The sequence below is a fragment of the Schistocerca cancellata genome, chromosome 11 (genome assembly GCF_023864275.1).
Source record: "Schistocerca cancellata isolate TAMUIC-IGC-003103 chromosome 11, iqSchCanc2.1, whole genome shotgun sequence".
In the NCBI taxonomy this organism is placed as follows: Eukaryota; Metazoa; Arthropoda; class Insecta; order Orthoptera; family Acrididae; genus Schistocerca; species Schistocerca cancellata.
The window spans coordinates 107,077,946-107,103,875 of record NC_064636.1 but is presented as its reverse complement, the minus strand read 5'-3'; positions in this window follow the sequence as shown (position 1 = coordinate 107,103,875).

The following is a 25,930-nucleotide window of genomic DNA, read 5'->3' as shown; positions in this document are numbered from 1 at the left end:
ACTCGTAATTAGGAGATATGATGTCATAAGCAATGAGATGTGCGAATAACTGCAGCATTGTGGATGACAGTTAAATTTGTTACTTCTTTCATACTATATATATATATATATATATATATATATATATATATATATATATATATATATATATATATATATGTGTGTGTGTGTGTGTGTGTGTGTGTGTGTGTGTGTTGTGTGTGTATGTGTGTGTGTGTGTGTGTGTATGTGCCTGCAAAATTAATTGCGAATAGATTTAGTAGTGTATATATACCTCACTGCTGCTAACTCTGTTCGCACCACATTTTCCAGACGGTGTCCACATATGCTGTCGAATGCACCTACTAAATTATATCACTGTATGACACATAGATCAGGAGATACGACGTCATGAACATTAAGCACACGGCCAGACACTGTTATAAAGAAATAAATACCTAGGCAACGCTGGGTTTCTTCTCTAGTACAGAATTAAAATAAAAGTAAATAAATGTGCTACTAGTAAGATTAGAACCAGTTACTTTAAAATTACAAAATGCTAACACTATATGCTCAGATGCCGACGATTCTGCTCAGTAAGCTACTTTTTTCTTTCTTACTAATCAATGTTTAGAAATCTTTTAATTATAAGACAATTTTTTAGAATTTTTTTCTGAGAATTCGTTATTGCTTTAAGAAATCGATGTCTAGGCGGTGACCTTGACGTCATATAAGCATGATGAAAATCATAAAATGCTAATCTGACTATTGGTGAAACCATCAAGCAAAGTTTGTGTGAATTCTCTTGCGAGAGCACATTGAAGGAAACAGAGATGAAAGACACAGAAAGCTCCTCTTCTCCATCACGTGTAACAGGCAGCAGCGACTCGTGTGCACTGATTCTTCCTGTGTGTTCATTTCCCACAGGACAATCACAAAGAATGGAGCATTTAAGCTGTCATTACACAGCCTGCGGTTTCAAATATCAATATTGTGCGTGTCGAAGTCAACGTGCTGCTGAACGCTCAGAAACGACGCGACTTGTGCGTGCAATATGCCTTCACAACGTTGTATATGAGGTCGCGGCACCAAAGCAGTTATGGGCTGTATCTGGCTTCCAAACCACAATGTTTAGCTGTATTAAAACACACATCTGCTCCCTTGACTGCATGATAGTCATGTTATGCTGTCTGTAGTGTTCATAAATAAAATCTTCAATGCCCATGAATATATTATAAGGCAAAAAGAAAGTACGATATCCAGTCATTAAGGACATCGCCTCAAAAAAGTTCCATTACAAAGAGTGAGATAACAATTTATAATAGTTCTACACATAAAATAAAAATTTTTCTTCAGTCTCAGTTTTCAATAAAATCCTAAGGTCATTCTAACTTGATCAGTGTTCCTTTAAGCAGCAGAACCTTTACAACATGCAAAATACAAAACTTTAAACAAGAAAGTGCAAAATGTCTTACTGCAAATGGTGCAAAGTATCTTACACATTGAACCAATCGAACAAAGTCACTTTTCCGAAAGAGCACATACATATTTACAAAACAACGAATATTATAGAACATACTTTTACTAGCCTGACAAGAAAATATCAGAACCTATTAGGAAGCGTGAAGGCTCGTAAAAAAAATTGAATCTAGTGAGACGTGTACCAGTGACACCTCAACCAATACCTTACAATTCTGTGACTATACTCATTGCATTACACCTACTGTAAGTGTCATGCAACCATAATTTGCTTCTTATTATGTGCTCAAAGCTTTAATTGTAAATAGGTTACTAACTGACATTTAATTATAACAAATTGTACAAGAGCACTGCATTTCTTGCGGATCCTCAATGTGCCATTGCTTTGAAATAATATGTTGTTGCTTTGTTATGGTTTTCGTCCATAGACTGGTTTGGTGCACCCCTCCATGCTACTCTATCCAACGCCAGCTGCATCATCTCCCAGTACTTACTGCAACTTACATCCTTCTGAATCTGCTTAGTGTATTCATCTCTTGGTCCCCCTCTGCGATTTTTACCTTGCACTCTGCCCTCCAGTACTAAACTGGCGATCCCTTGATGCCTCAAAACATGTCCCAACAACCGATCCATTCTTCTAGTCAAATTGTGCCACAAACTCCTCCCCAATTATATTCAATACTTCCTCATTAGTTATGTGATCTACCCATTTACTCTTCAGCATTCTTCTATAGCACCACCTTTCGAAAGCTTGTATTTTCTTCTTGTCTTAACTAGTTATCATTCACGTTTCACATCCATACATGGCTACACTCCACGCTAATACTTTCAGAAAATATTTCCTGACACTTAAATCTATACTCGATGTTAACACATTTATCTTCTTCAAAAACACTTTCTTTGCCATTGCCAGTGTAAATTTTATATCCTCTCTACTTCCACCATCATCAGTTATTTTGCTCCCCAAATAACAAAACTCGTCTATTACTTTGTGTCTCGTTTCCTAATCTAATTCCCTCAGCATCACCTGATTTAATTAGACTACATTCCATTATCATCATTTTGCTTTTATTAATGTTTATCTTATATCCTTCTTTCAAGACACTGTCCATTCCATTCAACTGCTCTTCTAGATCCTCTGCTGTCTCTGACAGAAATACAATATCATCACCAAACCACAAAGTTTTTATTTCTTTTCCTTGGATTTTGATTCTTACTCCAAATTTTTCTTTTGTTTCCTTTACTGCTTGCTCAATATACAAATTAAATAACATCGAGGATAAGCCACAACCTTGTCTCACTCCCTTCCCAACCACTGCTTCCCTTTCATGCCCCTCGACTCTTATAACTGCCATCTGGTTTTTTACCAATTGTAAACAGCCTTTCGCTCCCTGTATTTGATCCCTGCCACCTTCAGAATTTGAAAGAGAGCACTCTAACCATCATTGTCAGAAACCTTCTCTTAGTCTACAATTGCTAGAAACGTCGGTTTGCCATTCATTAAACTATCTTATAAGATAAGTCGTAGGATCAGAATTGCCTCACGTGTTCCAACATTTCTATGGAATCCAAACTGGTCCTCCCCCAGGGTCAGCTTCTACCAGTTTTTCCATTCTTTTGTAAAGAATTCGTGTTAGTATTTTGCAGCCATGATTTATTAAACAGATAATTCGGTAATTTTCACACCTGTCAACACTTGCTTTCTTTGGGATTGGAATTATTATATTATTCTTAAAGTCTGAGGGTATTTCGCCTGTCTCATAAATCTTGCTCATCAGATAGTAGAGTTTCGTCAGGGCTGACTCTCTCAGGGTTATCAGTAGCTCTAATGGAATGTTGTCTACTCGTGGGGGCCTTGTTTTGATTCAGATCTGTCAGTGATCTGGCAAATACTTCACACAATAACATATCTTCTATTTCAGCTTCATCTAATATCGTCCTCAAATACATCGCCCTTGTATAGACTCTATATAAACTCCTTCCACCTTTCTGCTTTCCCTTCTTTGCTTAGAACTGGTTCTCCATCTGAGCTCTTGATATCCATACAGCTGGTTCTCTCTTCTCCAAAGGTCTCTTTCATTTTCCTGTAGGCAGTATCTATCTTACCCCAAGCAATATACACTTTTATCCTCTAGCCATCCCTGCTTAACCATTTTGCATTTCCTGTCGGTCTCATTTTTGAGACTTTTTTATTCCTTTTTGCCTGCTTCATTTACTGCATTTTTTATATTTTCTCCTTTCATCAATTAAATTCAGTATCTCTTCTGTTACCCAAGGATTTCTACTAGCCTCATGTTGTTACCTACTTGATCCTCTGCTGCCTTTACAAATTCATCTTTCAAAGCTACCCATTCTTCTTCTACTGTATTTCTTTCCCCTGTTCTTGTTCATTGTTCCATAATGCTCTCTCTGAAACTCTCTACAACCTCTGGTTCTTTCAGTTTATCCGGATCCCACCTCCTTAAATTCCCAGCTTTTCGCAGTTTCTTCAGTTTTAATCTACAGTTAATAACCAATAGGTTGTGGTTGGAGTCCACAACTGCCCCTGGAAATGTCTTATAATTTAAAACATGATTCCTAAATCTCTGTCTACCATTATACAATCTATCTGAAACCTTCCAGTGTCTCCAGGCCTCTTCCACGAATACAACCTTCTTTCATGATTTTTAAACCAAATGTTAGCTGTGATTAAGTTATGCTCTGTGCAAAATTCTACCAGGTTGCTTCCTCTTTCATTCCTTATCCCCATTCCATATTTGCCTACAACTTTTCCTTCCCTTCCTTTTCCTACTATCGAATTCCAGTCTCCTATAACTATTAAATTTTCGTCTCCCATAACAATCTTAATAATTTCTTCTGTCTCATCGTACATTTCTTGAATCTGTTCGTCGTTTGCGGAGCTAGTTGGCATATAAACTTGTACTACTGAGGCAGACGTGGGCTTCGTGTCTATCTTGGCTAAAATAATGTGTTCACTACACTGTTCATAGTAGCTTACTCAGGCTCCTATTTTTGTTATTCATTACTAAACCTACTCCTGTATTACCTCTATTTGATTTTGTATTTATTACCCTGTATTCAACTGACCAGAAGTATTGTTCCTCCTAGCACCGAACTTCACTAATTCCCACTATATCTAACTTTAAGCTATCCATTTCACTTTTTAAATTTTCTAACCTACATACCTGATTGAGGGATCTGACATTCCACACTCCAATCCGCAGAACGCCAGTTTCCTTTCTCCTGATAACGATGTCCTCTTGAGTAGTCCCTGCCCGGAGATCTGAATGGGGCAGAAAAATTACGACTGTAGTTTCCTCTTGCTTTCAGCCATTTGCAGTACCAGCTCAGCAAGGCCATTTTGATTAGTGTGACAAGGCCAGATCAGTCAATTATCCAGACTGTTGCCCCTTCAACTACTGAAAATGCTGCTGCCCCTTTTCAGGAACCACACATTTGTCTGGCCTCTCAACAGATACCCCTCCGTTGTGGTTGCACCTACAGTACAGCTATCTATATTGCTGAGGCACGCAAGCCTCCCCACCAGCAGCAAGGTCCATGGTTCATTGGAAGTATACGTTAGGGGGGGTATATGGGAGGGGCATATGGGGTATATAGGGGTATAGGGGAGGTATATGGATGTATATATTAATGTAACTTTCATAATATGCGAGTTACAATAATTATTTAACCACAAATATGACGTTGCTCGTCATTTTAACAAATCATACAATTAACGGCGGGTTTTCGAGCGATTTTCAATTCGTTGATGCATAGAAACGTCGTATATACACATGGGTCATGTATACATATGAGTCATGTATACATACGGGTCAGTTGAAACTGAAAGCCAATACACAGTCTCGCGACTCTGTACTGAAGAGAAATGGCGTACATGTGACGCAGGGGGCGTTCTTTCAACTCATTGGTCAACAGGCAAATACACATTCAGAGTTTACGTCATGCCAAATACTGATCTGCATGTTCAGAAAGACTCCCCAACGTGCTTTTTTCACGCTCTGACGTCAGAAGTCGGCACGCTCAACGCTCAACTTTCGAATGCACAGTCTGTGTGCTGAGGGCCTTAATGTCTTCCTCTCACAGGATGTGGACGAGGAGTTAGTGACGTCAAAGTTCCACTACACTGCGGAGCGTGAAATGAAGAATCTGTCATGTCAGATTTTTGCGTTGCAGAGAGCGATATCGCCAATGAGGTGCGACATCGTTCTTCCATCACAAGCAGCAAAATTATATGCAATTAAACTTTGTATTTGGTGAATTTTTTATTGTAGAGTAAATGGCATCTATATAAGCTGTTTAAAAGCATCAACAAATTGAGGCTATCTCGAAAACGCACCGTTTTCGCAACGATTGTGAAAATAACCTTGCCTGTAGCGTATCCACGACTAACTGAACGGTTTTCGGTGAAATTTTGTACGGAGATTGCTTGAAACGTGTGGGAGGACGAGGCTTCTTCAAAAAGTTTTTTTAAAAAATCGACCGCTTAAAGAGCACAGTAGACATTGAAAACGCCCAAAGTAGAAGGAATTACGTTTTTGGGACTTTTGAGAGACTCAAATTCACTCAAACAGGTGGACGCTGTTGCAAAAGTGTGTTAAAGGTTAAGTGGTTAACAGATCCACAACTGCAGTCAGCATAACACTGACTACCGCAATGCCATCTGTTGTCGACAACAAGTAACAGCTGTGTGGCACACCGCCGTCCAGAAACGGCCGCCAGTTGGAAGTCACGTTCTTTTCACGTTTTGATGTCTCGTCGAACAGTATTTGAAGTGGAGCTCATCGCAACAAATGTATATTTATTGTTCTTTAATAATATTGATATAAGCGAACGACAACTTCAATAGTGATTGTGAAACTATTTAACACTCGGTCTTATGGCTACAGGCTGTTAAGCTTTTGCTAGTTGTAAGATTCTGCCTCACCTTCCGTATATGCCTCCCATCCCCACACGGATCCTATACCTCATTCCTTTCCTCCATGTGCTCCTATTCCTCAAACATACCTGCATACTCTACACCTCCCGCCACCTTGATCCCCCTCATCCCCTGCTTGCTCCTCTCCTCTCCAACCCTCGCCCTCTGCCGTTCCTTCACTATTGTGTCCCCCCTACCAACCATCTCCATACCCTTCATCTCCTTTCCCAAGGTGGCTTCCGTCAACTCCCCCTCCCGGATGATGCCCTCTTTCCCTCCATTTATCAGTCTTATCAACTCTGATCCTCCGCTGCCCCTCCTTTCCTCTGTCCTTTTCCTGGGATCCCCCCCTTCCATCCGGTATTTTCTCACCACCTAACCTCTCTCTGGTTCCCCTCTCTGCCCCCCACCTGAGTCTTTTTGTACACCCCTCCTCTGCCTTTTCCCGCTTTCTGTCCTGTCTGCCCAGCACCCGCCCCCCTCTTATGGGTCCTCGACCTCCATTGGCTCCTTTCCCCCTCTCCCACTTCATTTTTTCCTTCCCCCCCCCCCCTTTTCCTTTCCCGTCATATGTCCAGGTTCTCCCCATCTGCCCTCGGCAGCGGTATATCATATTTGTGAAAATTTTGTAGTGCAGTGTACAAGTAAATGTTCAGTGCTGTTCGTCTTTCCAAAGTGTTGCGAACAGAAACCATGTTGTCGCTGGGTGTACATTTTATATCTCTCATTAATAGAAACCAGACTGTCGCCGTGTTTTTTTAATTGTCTGTCATTTCTTTTACCTGTCTGCTTCATATGTATTTTATTAGCATCATCAACCCCTTGTTCTATGTTTTAAGTTCCACGATTTTCCGCCATTTTAGCATTCAAGTTTCCGATTTTATCGCCTGTTTTTATTATCTTCATCTTTGTAAAACAAATTCTGTAGGCTGAAGAGCGGCATACTATGCTGCTACCAGCCCGCCCCCTTCGGGGAAATCGAAACCCAATAAAGGAAAAAAAAATATAAGATTGAGAATGGATCCTTTGAAGTCTACGGATTATACTTCTTGTCTTCTTCTTCTGGTTTAAAAATTCTGTAGGCTGAAGAGTGGCGTTCTAAGCTGCTGCCAGCCCGCCCCTTTGGGGGGAATCGAAATTCAATAAAGGAAAAAAAACCTTATTATACTGCCTGGGCTACCCTCAGGGTGTAATCTATGGTTTCGAAACGCCTGTTGCTGTTGCCGTTACCGTCTGTCTGCCTGCCTGCCACTGTCATCTGTCCGCCGTCGCCAGGAACGGTTTAGACAGATGCTGCGGAAAAAAGATATGGAATATATCAAACAATGGTAGTATGACACTATTTGGTATCTCTGGGGCAGGTATTCGAAATTGATTCCAAGCTGAGAATTCAGGCCTCACTGCCCTTGAAAATTCCAACATCTGTTCTTGGAGAAGTTGGAATAGATTTAGACTCTTGGGAAGCTGAATGTGTAGATGACGTCAGCTTTCGACCACAACAACCGAACTTTGACTGCACAACGTATTTCAGTAAGTATCAAATTCAGTCTGGTGAGGAATACTTGCCTTTTTTTACACATACTTGTCAGGGTACTGTGACAATGCTGTTCTTAAGAAGCTGAGATGCGAGACATGTAAAACATATCTAGACCGAGGTAAAACACTATCAGCAATAGAATGAGGTTATTAATGTTGTTATTTCTGCTTATTCGCTTGTTGAAATCACGGTCTCTGCAGAACATCAAAACAGCTTAACCAGATGCTCTTCCCAGAGAAATTTACTTTTTAAGATTAGATGTTATTAAAATGAAGACTTCTACCTAAGGGAGTTTTCTTTTACTTCAGATAGATCACACAGGCGACAGAATTCTTCAATGGGTAGTAAAAGTACCATGTTATATGTTTCTCAATAATTATGTTAAAAAATTAACGATAGCCATAACGGTAATAACAGCAAAAAGAGAAAACTGTCAACTGTAAAGTAGTTTGGAATCAATTTTGTGACAGTTTAACAAACATTTACATTGATAATTTTCCCAGCATTCCTAATTTTCTCTTCGCAATACGTGTAATTGCATTGTTAACACTGAAAGTGCATTATTCTAAGCCTATATTTTACAGACAAAGATTTCGTTTCATTAACAGCGGTATTCTGGTACATATTTGACACTTCTGTGGCACATACAGATGGAGGTGTCAGATTTATGAAATCTCCCTTTGGTCTTTTTTTGTTAAAACTTTTTTTGTTAAATTAAACTTATGATCATCAGAACAATTATTTCATCCTGTCTACTAACTTTTACTAAAACTATCTCTAGCACAGTATGTCTAATAGTGTAATTTACAGACTGTGGTGTATGTCGGTTTCTCTCACAATGTTTTTCTTAACGAGCAGTAATATTTTGCAAATGATAGAAAACACAATAGAAGAAAATCACAGAGCATTGTATCCAGCGTAACGTGCATTTTGCACAACAGCATACAGGAACGGCTTAGTTTCTTTTTAAATGATAAAGGGCGGCACAATTTCTTTGTAAATTGTGGCACACAGATTGATATTCGAGAACTAGGTCTGGTGATTTTGTTACCCTTTCACGAAAGAAGTGCAGGCTCTTGCGGTAATGCAGCGACGGCCTAGCGGCGATGACGTCATAGTTGGCCGTGAAGCTGTGGGTTCAACCCCCTGCAGTCTTCTGCGCGCCTGACTGTCGAGTCGTCGTTTCAGCCTCGCCCTCCATCGAACATTTTTTAATGGGCTGAGGTTCTCTTTTCAGTGAATTATTTTCCAACATCGAACATGCTCTGCTCCATCAGATAGAAGTTGAAGCACGTTTTATTAAGTTACGTCTTACAAGGGAACTGATCACCAATGTTGAATATTATTATTTTGTAGCGCCTTTATATTTCCTGCAGTGTAAGTCTGTCTTGCTCGTTCGAGACCCATCAGTAACAGTGCTTCTCGATGGTGAAATGAATGACCTATTGACGTTGTTACGCAACGTAGTTGATACACCACTATTTAACCTCTCCACGTTTGCATACTGACGCCACCGCGCATACACTGTGACTCTACAGCACTGGTTAAAAGGCTCAAGCCGTAATTGGTTGAACCTCTACCAAAAATTTCAGATATCACGGGCTACTGATAATATACTATCATTCCTACGAACAGTTGTGAACTATATCCATTTGTCACGAATTATGAGAACGAGTATTAAATATTCTTGGAATAAGTAGTGTAAACCATCGCTCGCTTATATAAAGTTCTTTGAAGAACAAGAGATAGACAGTTGTTGTTTTGAGCTCTACTTCAAATACTTTCCGACTTGACGTCAAAATGCGAGATAAACGTGCCTGCCAGCTGTCGGCTGCTACTGGATGGCGAACGGCGGCCACACAGCTGTTGCCTGTCGTCGCCAACAGATGGCAGCGCGGTAGTCAATGTTTTGCTCACAGCGGTAAGTGTTGGTTCACGACCGCCGGAGAACTGAAATGGGGCAACATTACGTTAAGGCCTACCGCATGGCTGTGGCTATAAGGTAGCGAACGGAAGCTGTTGTTTACATACTTTCGCGGTGTTTTATCCGATTTCGCGGTGTCTCTTTTATCCGACATTACCGTGTAATTACGCTATACTGGACTCTGCAAAAATTATAGCAAGTAGTCGTGACTACAGTCGAACATATAACACAATGTAAGTGTACAATTCTGTGAAGTTTGTAGTGTTTTTACATGTATATGTGCAAGTGTGCTATGTGAATGACTTTCGTCTACACAATTGCAAAAAAAAGTTCTACTATATTCTAGATACAATTTGAAAATAAAGTTTTGAATTCATAAGTTTAGTATCTGAATCTTCTTCTAGGTGATTGTGTGTTTATATTATGAATATTTCTACACATTTGATTCTATTTGTAGACTTGTTTCGTGATGCCCAAGTAGTAGAAAAAACCACTCCACTCAAATTCTCATTTGCTATTTTTACATAATAGTATTTTGATTTAAGAGTTTAGCAATTAATGCATCATTCTATTTGCAGATGCCAGAAAAATGTTGTGTTCGTGGTTGCAACAGCAACAGCAACTGCAAATCCAGCAAGAAAGAGGGTTACATCGCAGTGTTCAGATTCCCTACTGAAGAGGAAAACAGAAAACGATGGACAAGAAATATCCCCAGAAAGGATTGGACTCCATCAAATAGAAGTGTTGTTTGCATTAAACATGTGGTGCATCAAGAGTGGAGATTTACAAGGACTCTGATGGGAACTGTCACGCGTTTCCTCGTCAAAGGCCATTGCTTTTACCAGAAGCTGTGCCAAAAATATTCCCTGGGTTACCATCGTATTTAAGTAAGGTGGAGTCTCCAAGAAGGTGTGAGCCAGAAATAAGAAGGAAGCCTGCAAACCATGAAGAGAAGGAGAAGAATGAAGCCATGCTAAATGAGGACATTCTTGCAAATTTTCAGTGTTCGTGTGCTGAGTACCAGGATAGAATAAACAGTGTAGGAAAGTGGAGTGTTGAAGAGAATAAGATATTCTTTTATACTATAGATTTTTCTGAAGACATTCCTCAGGTCAAAGTGAGTATGGAAATTAATGACAAACTCATTTCAAGTGTGTGTTTGTGAATGGTTTCATTCTGTCACATGAGCAGCTCAGCTGGATTTTACCTTCCTCACTTAGAGTAACCAGATGGTCACAAATAGAAAATATTTTGAGTAGAGATATCAACTGTGTTAGCTACACACCCACTTTTAGTTCTCCTTTAAATGAATTAAAGAATATTGTGAAGAAACTTACTCTGCATTCAGAAGCTAATCCAAATTGCTGTGCCACACTCTTGTTTCTGTTGGAACAGATAGATTTGTCGGCAATGAATAAGCGGATGTATTTGGTTGATATGATGATGCATGCATTTATCATCTACAACCAATCTCCAGCATGCTATACAGCACTCCGGTCAAGTGGATTACTTACTTTACCACATGTGAAACACATTCAGCAGCTTTCATCTTCACTGAAGATTTGTCCAACCAATAAATCACAAAATGCCCATTTTCTTAAAATTGTTGTGGATAAATTAGATGAGAGATAAAAATTTGTAATTCTGCAAGTGGATGAAATTTATGTTAAGCCATGTATTCAGTTTAAAGGGGGGAAACTCCATGGATATGCAAAAAAATAATGCCCCATCTGAGGCAAGAACTGTGCTTGCCTTTCTCACATCATCTTTACATGGCAGTTTCAAAGAAGTTGTTCATTTGATTCCTGTCAAACAGTTGTCAGGCTCAGATCTGTATAAATTAACACTTAATGTGTTGCAGTTTCTTTCCTCATGTGGTCTGACTGTTGTTATTATGTCTGATAACAACAGAATTAATAGGAATATGTTTTCACTATTGGTAAAGAATTCCAGCAGTCCATATTCCTTTCTGTCGTGTGGTTCCCCTGTATTTGTAATGTTTGACACTGTTCATTTGTTAAAAAGTATTAGGGGCAACAGTGACAGAACATTTAAATTTCCCCATTTTGACTCAGCATCCAATGACCTGCTAATCACAAAATTTTCAGATATTGAGAACCTATACAGAAAGGAACTCGACTAGCTTTTGAAATTAGCTCTTCGGTTGACTCACAAATCAGTGTATCCCAGTAGCTTAGAAAGACAAAATGTCAATCTTGTCTGAAATATTTTTAATGAGACACTTGCAGGCTTAAAAGCTGAATATGGTGAAAATTCAGGAACAGGACAGTTTGTTGAAATCATTCTCCGTTGGTGGAATATTATTAATGTTAAGAACTGTACAAAGGGAATTCACAAACAAAATGAATTGTGTCTGCCTTTCACTAGTGCTTCTGATGACAGGCTTGAATTTCTTGACAAATTTTTGGCTTGGTTAGAGAGATGGAGGGCTTTGGACACTACCAGTTTTCTGGACACAGACACACATCAGGCATTGTATCAGAGTACTTCTGCTATTTCAGAAGTTGTTGAATATCCTTTCAGTGTTGTTGGTGTGCAGTATCTTCTGATGGGAAAACTGCAAACTGATAATTTGGATTCACGGCTTAGTAGGTATCGTCAATTATCGGGTGGAAACTACAATGTTTCTGTAACCCAGGTATTTGAGTCTGAAAAGAAGTTGTGTATAATGTGCGTTTTGGGAATAAAGTCTGCAAAATATGGCCCAGTAAAATTTTCTCCAGAAATAATGAATGACATAAGCATCTCAGATGTAATGTCTACGGATGTTGACGCGAATCCGTTTGTAAGTGTTTTGAACAACATAGGCAATGAAAATGTTGATGTACACCAATCTGTGCTGCTGTATGTTTGTGGTTGTGCAGCACACAAAACAACACAATTGCTCAGTTGCACAACATGCACTGATTTTGGTTTGGGCACACACACCACAGATAAATATTTTGATAACCTTGTCCGAAGTGGATTGACTGTGCCATCAGATATTGTTGTGGAACTTGGCACTATGCAGATTTTAATATCTGAAGAGTATGAAACAAAATTCCTCACTCATCAAAATAAAAAGCAGTTACTACTCAATCTGTTTGGCCAAGGTGTTGAATCACATGATTCTCTGCAAATATTTGTAACAGATTCATGTCTCTGTGGAAGGCTGCTTACTGATATTTACAAAAAGCTGGTTTGCATCATGTGTAAAATTGTTAAATAATTATTCAAAATGACCATATAATATGTTCCAAGAAGGAGGGAGGTAATAGAAAATTAAAAACATTACATAACTTTAGACACAAAATTATGAAACTTCTTTCTTACCCGTAACCTCAGTCCTTAAATGCTCTGATTAGTACTGGCAAGGAGGAGGTGTCCACTATGAAATAAACTTTAATGCACTGATAAATTACAGTCATGATTCTTATGCAAATCCTACAGCAAGGTCCCCAGTTCATTCTGACTCAGAAATATGTGTGAAAGTATTTAAATAGATTGTGTATGACCTGCGATTAAAAACAAAAAATCTAACATACTAATGAACAATACACAAAAAACGTTTGTTAAAAATTATTATTATTATACCACCCTCATATATAAAGGTGTGAAAGATATGTTGCAGCTGTCAGAAACTTTTATATTAGTTTGTCGTTTATATAGGAAGGAACATGATAATACATTTCAAATAACAGACTGAAATAATTGCAAGTGTGCAAATAATGTTAGTAGGCACCTCACAAAATTGTTTGCTGAACTTGTATCTCGAAATCTCGGGTAAGAAACGTCATAATATACTGCTATGAAGCACATGTGAGTTATTGAAAAGTTCATCGTTGCAAGGAAACAAGAATAAAATGCGTAATTCCGACATAAAGTCGGCGCAATACTGCGAGAAATTAGCTTTTCTTCGTTATTGTGTTATTTATAGGGACCAAATCTACAAAAAAGGAAGTGATTGCGTATTTATATCTGACACGTCGTCTGCATTCAACGAAATCTAAACTTCAGTCTGGGCCTAGCTGGTCACGCTAGCCGGCCTACTGACGTCACAGGCTACGACCTTGTCAGCTTGACCACTCCGGCCTCCAATACTGGCTGGCGCGGTTAAGCCTTGAGGAAGATTGTGTCCATCTTGTTGGATACCACACAGTAAGAGGTAAGCTCTGTCTGTTGGTATAAACCTGATAGTCTGTCCTTACTACTGTGGTCAGTGGTACATTAAACACTAATCTTCACACAGTGGAAAGTCCATTACATAATAATGACAATGTTATGAAAAGGGTAGTTACTACTCATCACATAGAGGAGATACTGAATGTATGTTGTGTAATTGTGATGAGTGCCTGTTTGGTTGAAAATTTTGTTTGACAATCTTTTTGTTATGCCTAACTGGGAATCAGCATCTCCACTTTATAATGAGAAGCACCTATCATTTTTGTAATATTGTCAAACAATCGTCCTTTCTCATTGTTGTGAGATGACAAACAATCCAGGTACAGTCAGTGTGACTATTTTAAACCAGACAATTGCTTTTTTGTTATAACCAGTGCTTGATTTGTGATGGTATACCATACTGATATCTCTGATATGAAACCATTAAAATAATGTTTTAAGACATTAATAGTCTATGGTAGGTCAGAGTACTGATACTACTACTACTTTACAAATCAAGCACTGGTCATAAATCTTGCTACTTCTGCTTGTTTTATTTCTTCAAGATTATGTCATATCCAAAATGACAAACCAAATAATGTATCTAGAAGAACGTAGTGTTCATTTTCAGAGCCCATTATATACACTCACAGACTGATTAATCTGAAGTTACAAGCAGAGGAGAGGTGATGTGCGGAAAGAATCAAAGGAAAAGAACTGAACACACGACAAATAAGAAGCTGTGTATCATTGGCTGAGTGTGTTCCAACTGGCTCATTATACCTCATTCTAAACATATACACAGTGTACCTTTGCTGAGGTTTATAGGACAGATGATTGTTCAGTATTTGTTCATCCCATTCACATTGCTGGAAGTTATGCAGTCAAAAGACTGGTTGAGTAGCATCTGACTGCAAACCCAGAACTTCATGGAATATTTACTCACAACAAGAGAGAAATGTAGGTTCAAGTCACAGCCCGGCAGAAATTTTCATGTCGCTAATACGTATTACATATTTACCTAATGTTGCTGATGTCTAACAGTTCACAGTAAGCAAATAAATGTTGAGTAATTGGATATATTATAACAAAACATTCAACATCCCCTGCAGAGCCAATAACAAAATATTTTAATTCTATATTTTTTACAGTTTTACTTTTGAAGAAATGTAAGCAACTCAGTCAAAAAATATTATCCTTTAAACTATAATCATTAATGGATGGACCAATAAACAGTTCTCAAAAGTGTGTGCACTCCCCCTCCCCCCCCCCCCCCCCCCGACCAAGACATACACACACATGATATAACATTATGCAATGATTCTGTAATTACTTTCTCTGGGTGGGGATGGGAGCAGGGATTGTGAACAACACACATATAAAATGGGACAATATAACATATGTAAAATACATAACTCCTTTTGCAATAGACAAATTTATTGTACTGCAGTTGTTTTTAACATGTCATACTAAAAAAAAATCACATTCATTGGAACAGTAACTCCAACACAAGGGATACAAGTGTCATCCATTTCAGTAATGATCTTCGGTATATGCCATGGCCTATCCTTAGTAACCGTCACAAAAACTATAGGGTGGTGGCAGAGAAAGTTTAGTTGTACAGTCTTGTAGTTCTGGCTTGGTACTGGATTGTGATGTGTTTCTGAAAATAAATCAAAGGTATACTGAATGAATTATCAAATACTTTTTGATAGAACCTGCAGTATAGAGAAGATCTAATATAAGTAGAATATCATCACTACACGACAGATTAGAAAAGTATTAAGTATGTACTATGCAGTAACATGAATTTTGCATGTAGAGTACACCACTCTGTCGCCAATGAGATACAAATCAACATCCAATGAAGTACCCATGAGTAAAATAATCTACATCTAAACAAATAATAAGTTGTCAAATGCTGAAGCACATATCCAGCTAATCTGATTACATGTTGCATCAAATTGTAAGTGAGAAGCTGGAGATAGATGCTAATGTTTAACAACTGTCATTTTGTGGGTGCATCTTCAAGGCATTAAGCATTCTCACAGCACCTTCAAATATATACATTTACTGATGTGGCATGACATAAAAAAACAATCACAATTTCACTATTCTTCCACTCACTAGCAATAATGACATCACTGCAAAACTAGTATTCACCCAAAATTCAAGCACACAAAATACTCAAAAATTTAACAAAAAAATTACAAAAATGAAAACTACCAGTGTTGTAAATTTCACATGACCTATACATCTCAAATGAAGACATCAATACCAGTAGTCCATACAGAACTCAAAAACTCAACACAATTTTCACTTGAGTTACACAGATCCAACAAAGCCCTCGATACCACGAACCAACCACTCTAAAACATGGTGTTGCAAATTTCACTTCACCCACCTAGCTCAAACAACACTTTCACTTACTCTATCTAAACCAAAGTTCTCAGTACAACAAACCAAACCATGCTCATATGACTAATATCAGAAATGTATCCTAAACAACAATGGTACATCAGTACCCATGATACCTACCAATAACAAGCCAACAATTACCGAAGACTAACAAGGAAATACCGAAAATTCATGAAATATTTCACCACCACCAATTTCAATATACTCAAACGACTTCGACTATTGCAACAAGCAATGAGCTGCTCATGAATATCTATATCTTCTTCACCGCAGAAGAAAAGAGAAAAATATTAAATCTCCGACCACAAGAAACACATGGCACTAATATTTCCAAACATAAAAATGAATCCATCCACCAAAATGTGCAAATTCAAAGTAACTCACCAGAAAGCCAGTACAAATTCTTCCAATACCAACATGAAACATTCAGTTCATGTCGAACTACTCACTAACAAATATACAGCACAACAGAGAGCCACCAAATACTACAACACACAATCTACAAACACAAAGATTCAAAAACATCAAGGCTCACCATGATTACGGGTCAAAGCAGATGGGTGTAGCATCAGCACCTGACCTTGTGCGAACAACATCATGTTAGCCCCAGGTAGGAAACAGTAATGAGGCAATGACTGTCAATTGACAAGAAAACAGGATTAAATTATCAAGAATGAAAGTTAATTACTTTTGGAACATTTATTCAGAGATTGCATCTTTTTGGTACAACCCAAGAAGGCCAGTACTGTCTGCTTTCTCACTGTACTAGCCCACAAACAGCATACTTCTATTCAGTCTGCCCTACAGCATTTTCTTTCCAAGCAGCACAGCTAATATCTAACAATTGTCCATTCAAACATTGAAATTCTAATGCTTACATCCTAAACCATTTACTCCCTAGTGGTAATTATGATCAATAAGGATGAGTGAATTTACTAGACTCTGATTTGATATACGAATTTCCCACAGTATCTCCAGTTTTGCAGCATTTCTCTTCCGGTTTTTAGCGAGTTTCATCGCTATATACTTGAGTGCTAAAATTAAGTCCAGAAACTTCATTAATTAACATCTCAACATGTTTAAACGAGAGTTACATTTGAAGAAGCTTTCCAACAGCCACTACAACAGTGCTAAGTTGCATACAACACAGCTACGAAACTAAATCTGTCGTTTATAACGTTCATGAGCACAACACTACACATGCAGCTTGAGTGCATACGTCACAGTATTGAATAAACCCTATACATTAATATTCTATGGAAAAATACAATATTCAAACCACAATAATTTTAACTGATCAGCTTGTTTGCCTCCCAGAATGCGAATGTATATTAAGTTTCCTGTTTTCTCTCCAACAATTTTGCATTCCGCTTTTCGTCTCTTAGAAATCACAATACCACAAAACCTATTACTGAGTTACCACAAAAGTTCCATGCGGCATCTACCACCTTGACAAAAACAATAACAAACACAGATCTTTCTGCCTGCCAAATTTTTTTTTTCTTCCTTTATTGTATTTCGATTCCCCCTGAAGGGGGCGGGCTGGCAGCAGCTTATTACACTGCTCTGCAGCCTACAGACTTTTTAAAATGTAAGGAGAAGTTAAGAAACAATAAAAGCAGGTGATAAAATGGGCACTTAAATTGTAAAACGGCGGAAAATAGGGGAAAGTTATAACATAAAGCAAAGGGTTGGCAAAGCGAATAACAATACACAGGATGCAGACAGGTAACATAGTAGACAGACAATTAAAACACATGGCGACAGTCTGGTTTCTAATTGCAAGAGATCTAAAATCACACCCAGCGACAGTATGATGTCCATTCGCAACACATCGGAAAAGACACACAACACTGAACACTCACTGTAAACACTGCACTAAAATGTCTGCAGAAAGACGACACAGCATAGCCTAGGGCAAATGGGGGGCGGGGGAGGTGGGGTGGACCTGGACAGATGAGGGGAAAACAAAGAGGGAGTAGAGGAAAAACGAAAGGGGGGGAACCAAAGGAGGGAGAGGACCCATAAGGGGCGGGGAGGGGCAGGGCAGACGTGAGAGGGAATGAGAAAAGGCAGAGGAGAGAGATGCAAAAGGACTCAGGGGTGAGAAGGGGGGCAGAGAGAGGGTAGGTGGGGAAAAAGGAGGATGGAAGGGGGGGAGAGGGAGCCCAAGAAGAGGATGGAGGAAAGGAGGGGGTGAGGATCGGAGTTGATAGGAGAGATAAATGGAGGGAGAGAGGGCATCATCCGGGAGGGGGAGTTGATGGAAGCCACCTTAGGAAAGGAGATGAAGGGTATAGAGATGAAGGGAAGGGTAGGGGGCACAACAGTGAAGACATGGCAGGGGATGGGAGAGGAGAGGAGCAACCAGGGGGTGAGGGGAATCAAGGCGGTGGGAGGTGTAGAGCATGCAGATATGTTTGAGGAGTAGGAGCAGATGGGAGAAAGGAATGAGGTCATAGAGGATCTGCGTGTGGGACGGGAGGCGTATACGGAAGGCGAGGCGGAGTGCATGACGCTCAAGAATCTGGAGGGACTTATAGAATTTGGGATGGGCAGATATCCAGGAGGGACTGGCATAACAGAGGATGGGACAGATTAAGGATTTGTAGGTATGGAGGATGGTAGAGGGGTGCAACAACCATGTCCGGCCAGCGAGGAGTTGAGGAGTCAGAGGCGGTTGTGGGCTTTGGATTGGATGGAGCGGAGATGAGGGATCCAGGTGAGGTGCCGGTCAATGGTGAGGCCAAGTTAGGTGAGGGTAAGGGTGAGACAGACAGGACGGGCACAGACGATAAGGGAGAAATCCAGGAGCTGGAAGGAACGAGTGGCACGACCTACGATGATTGCCTGGGTCTTGGAAGGACTGATTTTCAGGAGCCACTGGTTACACCATGCAGCAAAAAGGTCAAGGTGATCCTAGAGAAGGCATTGGGACCGTTGGAGGGTAGGAGCGAGGGCGAGGAATGCGGTGTCATCGGCATATTGCAAGAGGTGTACTGGAGGGAAGGTTGGGTTTGGGTATGTCTGCCGTGTACAGGAGGTAGAGGAGAGGGGAGAGGACAGAGCCCTGGGGCACACCTGCAGAGGGGTAGAAGATGTGGGAACTGGCATTATAGATGGTAACATAGGAGGGGTGGTGGGAGAGGATGGAGGCCATCAGACGGATGTAGTTGACAGGAAGGGCGTAGGTTTGGAGTTTAAACAGGAGACTGGATGCCAGACATGGTCGTAGGCCTTTTTGAGATCGAGGGAAACAAAAATGGCGGAGGAGAGACCTGCCAAAAATGTCGTCTTCAAAGATAGTACTCGCAACAGCTTCAAATGGATGTGGTAACTCGTGTGAACTACGTCACTTCCCATGTTTCGCTGTCGATAGAGCCTAGTGGTTGAATGTGTTGCGAGCATTATCTTTGAAGACGACATTTCTGGCGGGCACAAAGATCTGTGTTTGTTATTGTTTCCATCGCGGTGGTAGATGCAGCATGGAACTGTTGTAGTAACTCAGCAATAGACTTTGTGCTATTGTGATTTCTAAGAGACGAAAAGCGGAGCGCAATATTGTTGGGGAGAAAACGGGAGAAGTAATTTACATTCGCATTCTGGGTGGCAAATAAGCTGATCAGTTAAAATGTTTGTGGTTAGAGTATCATATTTTTCCATAGAATATAAGTGTATAGGATTTATTTGATACTGTGACGTATGTACTCAACCTGACGTGTAGTGTTGTACTCATGAATGTTATAAACGGCAGATTTAGTTTCATAGCTGTGTTGTATGCAACTTTGTACTGTTGTAGTGGCTGTTGGAAGGCTTCTTCAAAGGTAACTTCCGTTTAAACATGTTGTGATGTTAAGTAATGGCGTTTTTTTTGTCTCTGAAATATATAGCGATGAAATTCGCTAAAAACAGGAAGAGGAATGCAGCAAAACTGGAGATACTTTGGGATATTTCTATTTTCAAAACAAGATGCTGAAATAGCAGGTAAGGAGTCATATGAATATCTCGCCTGACATTCAGAAAATTCGTAAATCAAATGTGTCATGTAAATTCACTGTTTATTATTAATCATAAGTACCATAAGGGAGTAAATGGTTTAGGATGTATTACTTCAGTGTTAGAGTGGACAATTTTTAGATCTTATCTGCACTGCTTAGAAAGGAAATGCTGTAGGACAAATTGAATAAAAGTATGCTGACAGTCCCATTTGTGGGCCAGTACAGTGAGAAAGATCTCCTACATGCAAAGCAGGCAGTACTGGCCTTTTTGGGTTGTACCAAAAAGATGCAAACTCTGAACAAATGTTCCAACAGTAATTAACTTTCTTTCTTGATAATTTAATCCTGTTTTCTTGTCAATTGACAGTCATTGACTCATTACTGTTTCCTACCTGGGGCTAACATGAGGTTATTTGCACATGGTTAGGTGCTGATGCTACACCCATCTGCTTTGATCCGTGATGTCATGGTGAGCCTTGATCTTTTTGAGTCTTTGTGTTTGTAAATTGTTTGCTGTAGTATTTGATGGCACTCTCTTGTGCTTGATGTTTGTTAGTGAGTTGTTTGGCATAAATTGAATGTTTCAGGTTCCTATGGAAACAATTTGTGCTGGATTTCTGGTGAGTTACTTTGAATTTGCATATTTTGCCTGATGGATTCATTTTTATGTTTGGAAATATTAGTGCCATGAGTTTATTGTGGTCAGAGATTTAATGTTTTTCTCTTTTATACAGTTATGAAGAAGATACAGATATTTATGACTAGCTCATTGCTTGTTGCAATGGGCAGAGTTGTGTGTATATATTGAAATTGGTGGTAATGAAAAGTTTTCATGAATTTTCGGTATTTCCTTGTTAGTGTTTAATAATTGTTGGATTGTTATTGATAGGTATCATGGGTATTGATATACCACACTGGTTAGGATAGATTTCTGATGTTAGTCATGTGAGCATGGTTTGGTTTGTTGTACTGATAACTTTGGTTTAGATAGAGTAAGTGGAACTGTGGTATCTAGGGCTTTGCTTGAAGCATGTGGGTGAAGTGAAATTTGCAACACCATGTTGTAGATTGGTTGGTTCCTGATATCAAGGGCTTTGTTAGAGCTATGTAGGTCAAGTGTAGATTGTTTTAGGTTTTTGAGTTACTGATATCAAGGTCTTCATTAGAGATATGTAGGTCATGCGAAATTTACACCACCACTAGCTTACATTTTTGTATTTTTTGTTAAATTTTGTGGATTTTGTTTTGCAGTGTTGTCATTATTCTTACTGTCATTTATTAAGTTTGTCCTCTTCAATTGGTTTTCCTGATAGTTCCATTCTATTGCTGAAGTTAAATACTACACATGTTATTTATGTTTGTTCATAGGTGTAATGAGTGACATTGTCAGCACCATATTGCATGTGCTTGAAATAGTGTACACTAGGTCGATGGCATTACTGGTCGAAACATGTCTTTATGCCAATCTATCTTACATAATATAGAAGTAGATCACTTTATATAAACTGATTTTGTTCTTCAGATATAGTTTGTGTGTGTTTTGATTAATTAAAAATAGTGCTATGTTCCAAGGATCATTGGTCTGTTGCTACCAAAATGGTGTAGTTCACATTGGTTTTACACTCGGTACTCTTTTTTATGTGTTTATGGCTACATATTGGTTATTTACACAATACCAGCCAGCTTATTGGATGAAAAGTAATAATGATGAACATATTGGTCTGTGTCACTGCTCATGTTACTGTTACAGAATATTTACATCTACTTCTATATAGCACAAGCAATCATTGTAGTCTTTTATACCACAAGGTTTTTGTTAAATATCCATCTTTAGAGAAGTTGCCAGAGGAAGCAATTTCAGTTCAGATTTAAATTTGTGTAAATGTTCACAGTAGATACTTGCTTTTGGTTTTATTCTTCAGTTTCTATTTACCATGAGTGGTTTTAAACTGATAAGTAATTTATCATCAGATGGTACATATTTATTGTATATTGTGGCTATTGTTGAATGCTTTTGAGAACTTTTGGCAGACTTAGTGATAAAAACTATTGTTATGTTTTCTTCTAAATTTTGATTAAAATAACTTCTTGGTTGACAGACAGCTATGGTGGGGCAGGGTTGTTCATTATGTACATCCTTCCACATACTTAGAATGAGCAAAAGCTGCACATGCAATGAAAATAAAGCAAAACATATGTTCAGATTACTTTTATTATTGTCAGCAGCAGTGGGAAGTACATCAGTGGGGTTGGTGGACAGAGCAACAGTGGGCTCTCCCCTTACTGTGCCTGAGAAAGCTGTGTGGTGCCTAGAAAGTCGGTCATTATAGGGGGCACATAGGTGTCAAGAAAGAACTGCGCTTGGCTGACTCCTAGCCACTGCCGCATTCATAGTGTTACTTTACTCAAGGTGTAGTGTGGTTGTGAAAAATCCATTCAAGCTGAACTGTGATTTGCACTAACAATACAAGACAGAAATATAATTTTTGTGTAAACTTTGCATTCTTACCTAAGAATTAACAAAGTTGTGTACTATGGTATGGAGATATCTGAGAAGCTCCCATCTAACATGCAGCAAATAATTAGTTATCTCAGCCAATTCAAAGGAGATTTTAAAACATACCTCATTAGAGAGACTCCTTCCACTGATTATCTTAGTGCAGGGATTTGATTCCTTCATTAGATGGATGGCAAGTAGTGTTCTGTAAACTGTCCTGTGTAATTACATATTTAGGTTATGCTTTTCTTTGAAAAAATATTTGATTAATGAAGTAAATATTAATTTTCTGACAAGACAGCCTGCAGCTACCTAATATAATTGAAGTAGCTGCAGCTGTCTTTCTAATTCACTAGAAAACATTTAACTGGTCTCAAATGAAAAACAGCCCACAGTTGCACTAAATTATGCTTATTTTAAACCTTGACCATGGTTTCAGCTATAATAATATAGCCTTCTTCACAAGTCATACGCACTAATAACTGAAAAATGTCTTAGCCCAGCAACTGCATCAAGACCAATAAAATAACTTCAACAGACATAAGCCTGTTTCGAACATAAGTAAAATTACGTATGGCACTGTATGTCCTCTGCCACTACCTCTGTTATACTACAGCTATTGGGCTAAGACATTTTTCATTTATTAGTGTGTTTGACTTCTGAAGAAGGCTATATTATTATAGCTGAAACCATGGTCAAGGTTTAAAATAAACATAATTTAGTGCAACTGTGGCTGTTTTTCATTCGAGACAATTTCGTAATGGTTGCTGTTGTCACTGCCATGATGAAAATAATGAGACATTTAACTGGTATAAACAGACTTAGTATTAAGCACTATTATGATAGTTTCTTGTTGAGATAGTGTACAGCTTAAGCAACGTTTGGTTGTTTTTTTATTAAAGTGTGCCTTCACTTGTTCCTTAGCCCTGTAGGTTCACCTTCATGGTGGGATGTACAGAATACAATGAATGCGTAGAAGAAATATCTGTTGTTTTGAAATTGTGATGGTTTATTTATATCAAGCCAAATTAGTAAATGTATATAATGTGAACGTGCTGTTAGAATACTTAATGCCTTGAACATGCACCTACATAGTGACTGACTGTCAGTAAATCCGTAGCATGACTATCTGCAGCTGCCCACTTGCGATGTGAATGCAGTACATCATCAGATTAGCTGATTCTGTCTCACCACTTGACAACTTAATACATGCCCAGATGTATGAGTTTTACTCCTAGGTACTTCATTTGAGATTGATTTGTATCTCATTGGTGATGGAATGGTGTGCTCTACATACAAAATTTATGTTACTAATCAGTACATACTTAATTCTTTTCTAATATGACATGCAGTTTATGTTTGTTCTTTTCATTACTGCCAGGTTCTATCAAAAATATTCACTAATTCATTCAGTATACCCTTGATTTATCTTCAGAAACACCTCACAAATCCAGTACCACACCAGAACTACATGATTGTGCAACCAAATGCTCTCTGCCAGCACCCTATTTTTTCTGGAATGGTTACTAAGGATAGGCCATGGCGAATACCCAAGACTGTTATTTTATATATATATATATATAATGTGTCCGGTAATATATTAATGTTATGGCACTGTCAATATTAGTATCATAGATACACTTTAAAAAGATCAAATGGTTTACTTTCCACTGTGAAAACTCACTGTAATAAAATGTTTATTGAAGTGGATAACACTTGTATATCTTGTGTTGAAGATACTGTTGCAGTGAATGTAATTTTTTAGTATGACATTTTAAAAACAACTGCAGTAAAATAAATTTGTTTATTGCAAAAAGAGTTATGTCTCTTACATATGTTATATCATCTCATTTTATATGTGTGTTGTTCACAATTCCTGCTCACATCCCCACCCAGAGAAAGTAATTACAGAATCATTGCATACTGTTTCTGTCTCTCTCTCTCTCTCTCTCTCTCTTTCTTTCTGTCTCTCTCTCTTTCTGCGTGTGTGTGTGTGTGTGTGTGTGTGTGTGTGTTGTAACACATACAGCCAATGATACACAGCTTCTCATTTTCATGTATTCAGTTCTTTTTCCTTGATTCTTTCCATACACCATCTCTCCTCTGCTTATAACTTCTGATTGGTCAGTCTGTGAGAGTATGTAATGGGCTATAAAAATGAACACGTATCTACAACAGTTTCTTATATATATGTTTAGTTTGGTTTATCTTTTGGATGCGACATGATCTCGAAGAAATAAAACAAGTAGAAGTAGCAACAGCTATGACCTGTGATTGATTTGTAAAAAGGAAGAGGTACCAGTACTGTGACTTACCAGAACATACCATCACAAATCGAGCACTGGCTATAACAACAATAGCAGTCGTTTGGTTTAAAATAGTGACTACCTGGACTGCTTTGTCATTTCACAGCATTAAAAAAGTAAGATTTATGTTTGACAGTATTGTGAAAAGGATAGTTGCTACTCACCATATAGTGGTAGCACAACAAAAAGACTGTCAAACACAGCTTTCAGCTAAACAGGTCTTCATTAGATTTAGACAGCATACAACACACAACGCAACTCGCACAGACATGGCCACAGAGGGAGAGAGAGAGATTCTGATGAAAGCTTTGTCTGACAGTCATTTTGTTGTACCTTTCTTGACTCAGCATCTCCATTATGCATTTATTATAATGTCTAGTGTTATGTGTTTCTTCTCAGTTATGTCCTTGTTCCTCACAGCCACCCAAAGAAACTGATAAACGAAATTGGTCTCATGAATTTTTGTGTGGTGGAGGGTATCATGTATGTGTTAATTAACGTAATCATGGGTCTGCCATGATAGATTCATCATTGAGTCAACATAGCAGAATTAAAAAATAATTTGAAAGTTGTGTTTGGTTCTGCATGGGATCTGAACCCTGTCACCTTCATCTTTTTTGTTGTAATAAATTTGGTTACACTGATGCAACACTTCAATAAGAGTACACTAGATAAAAGCTCCATGTATAAGGAGC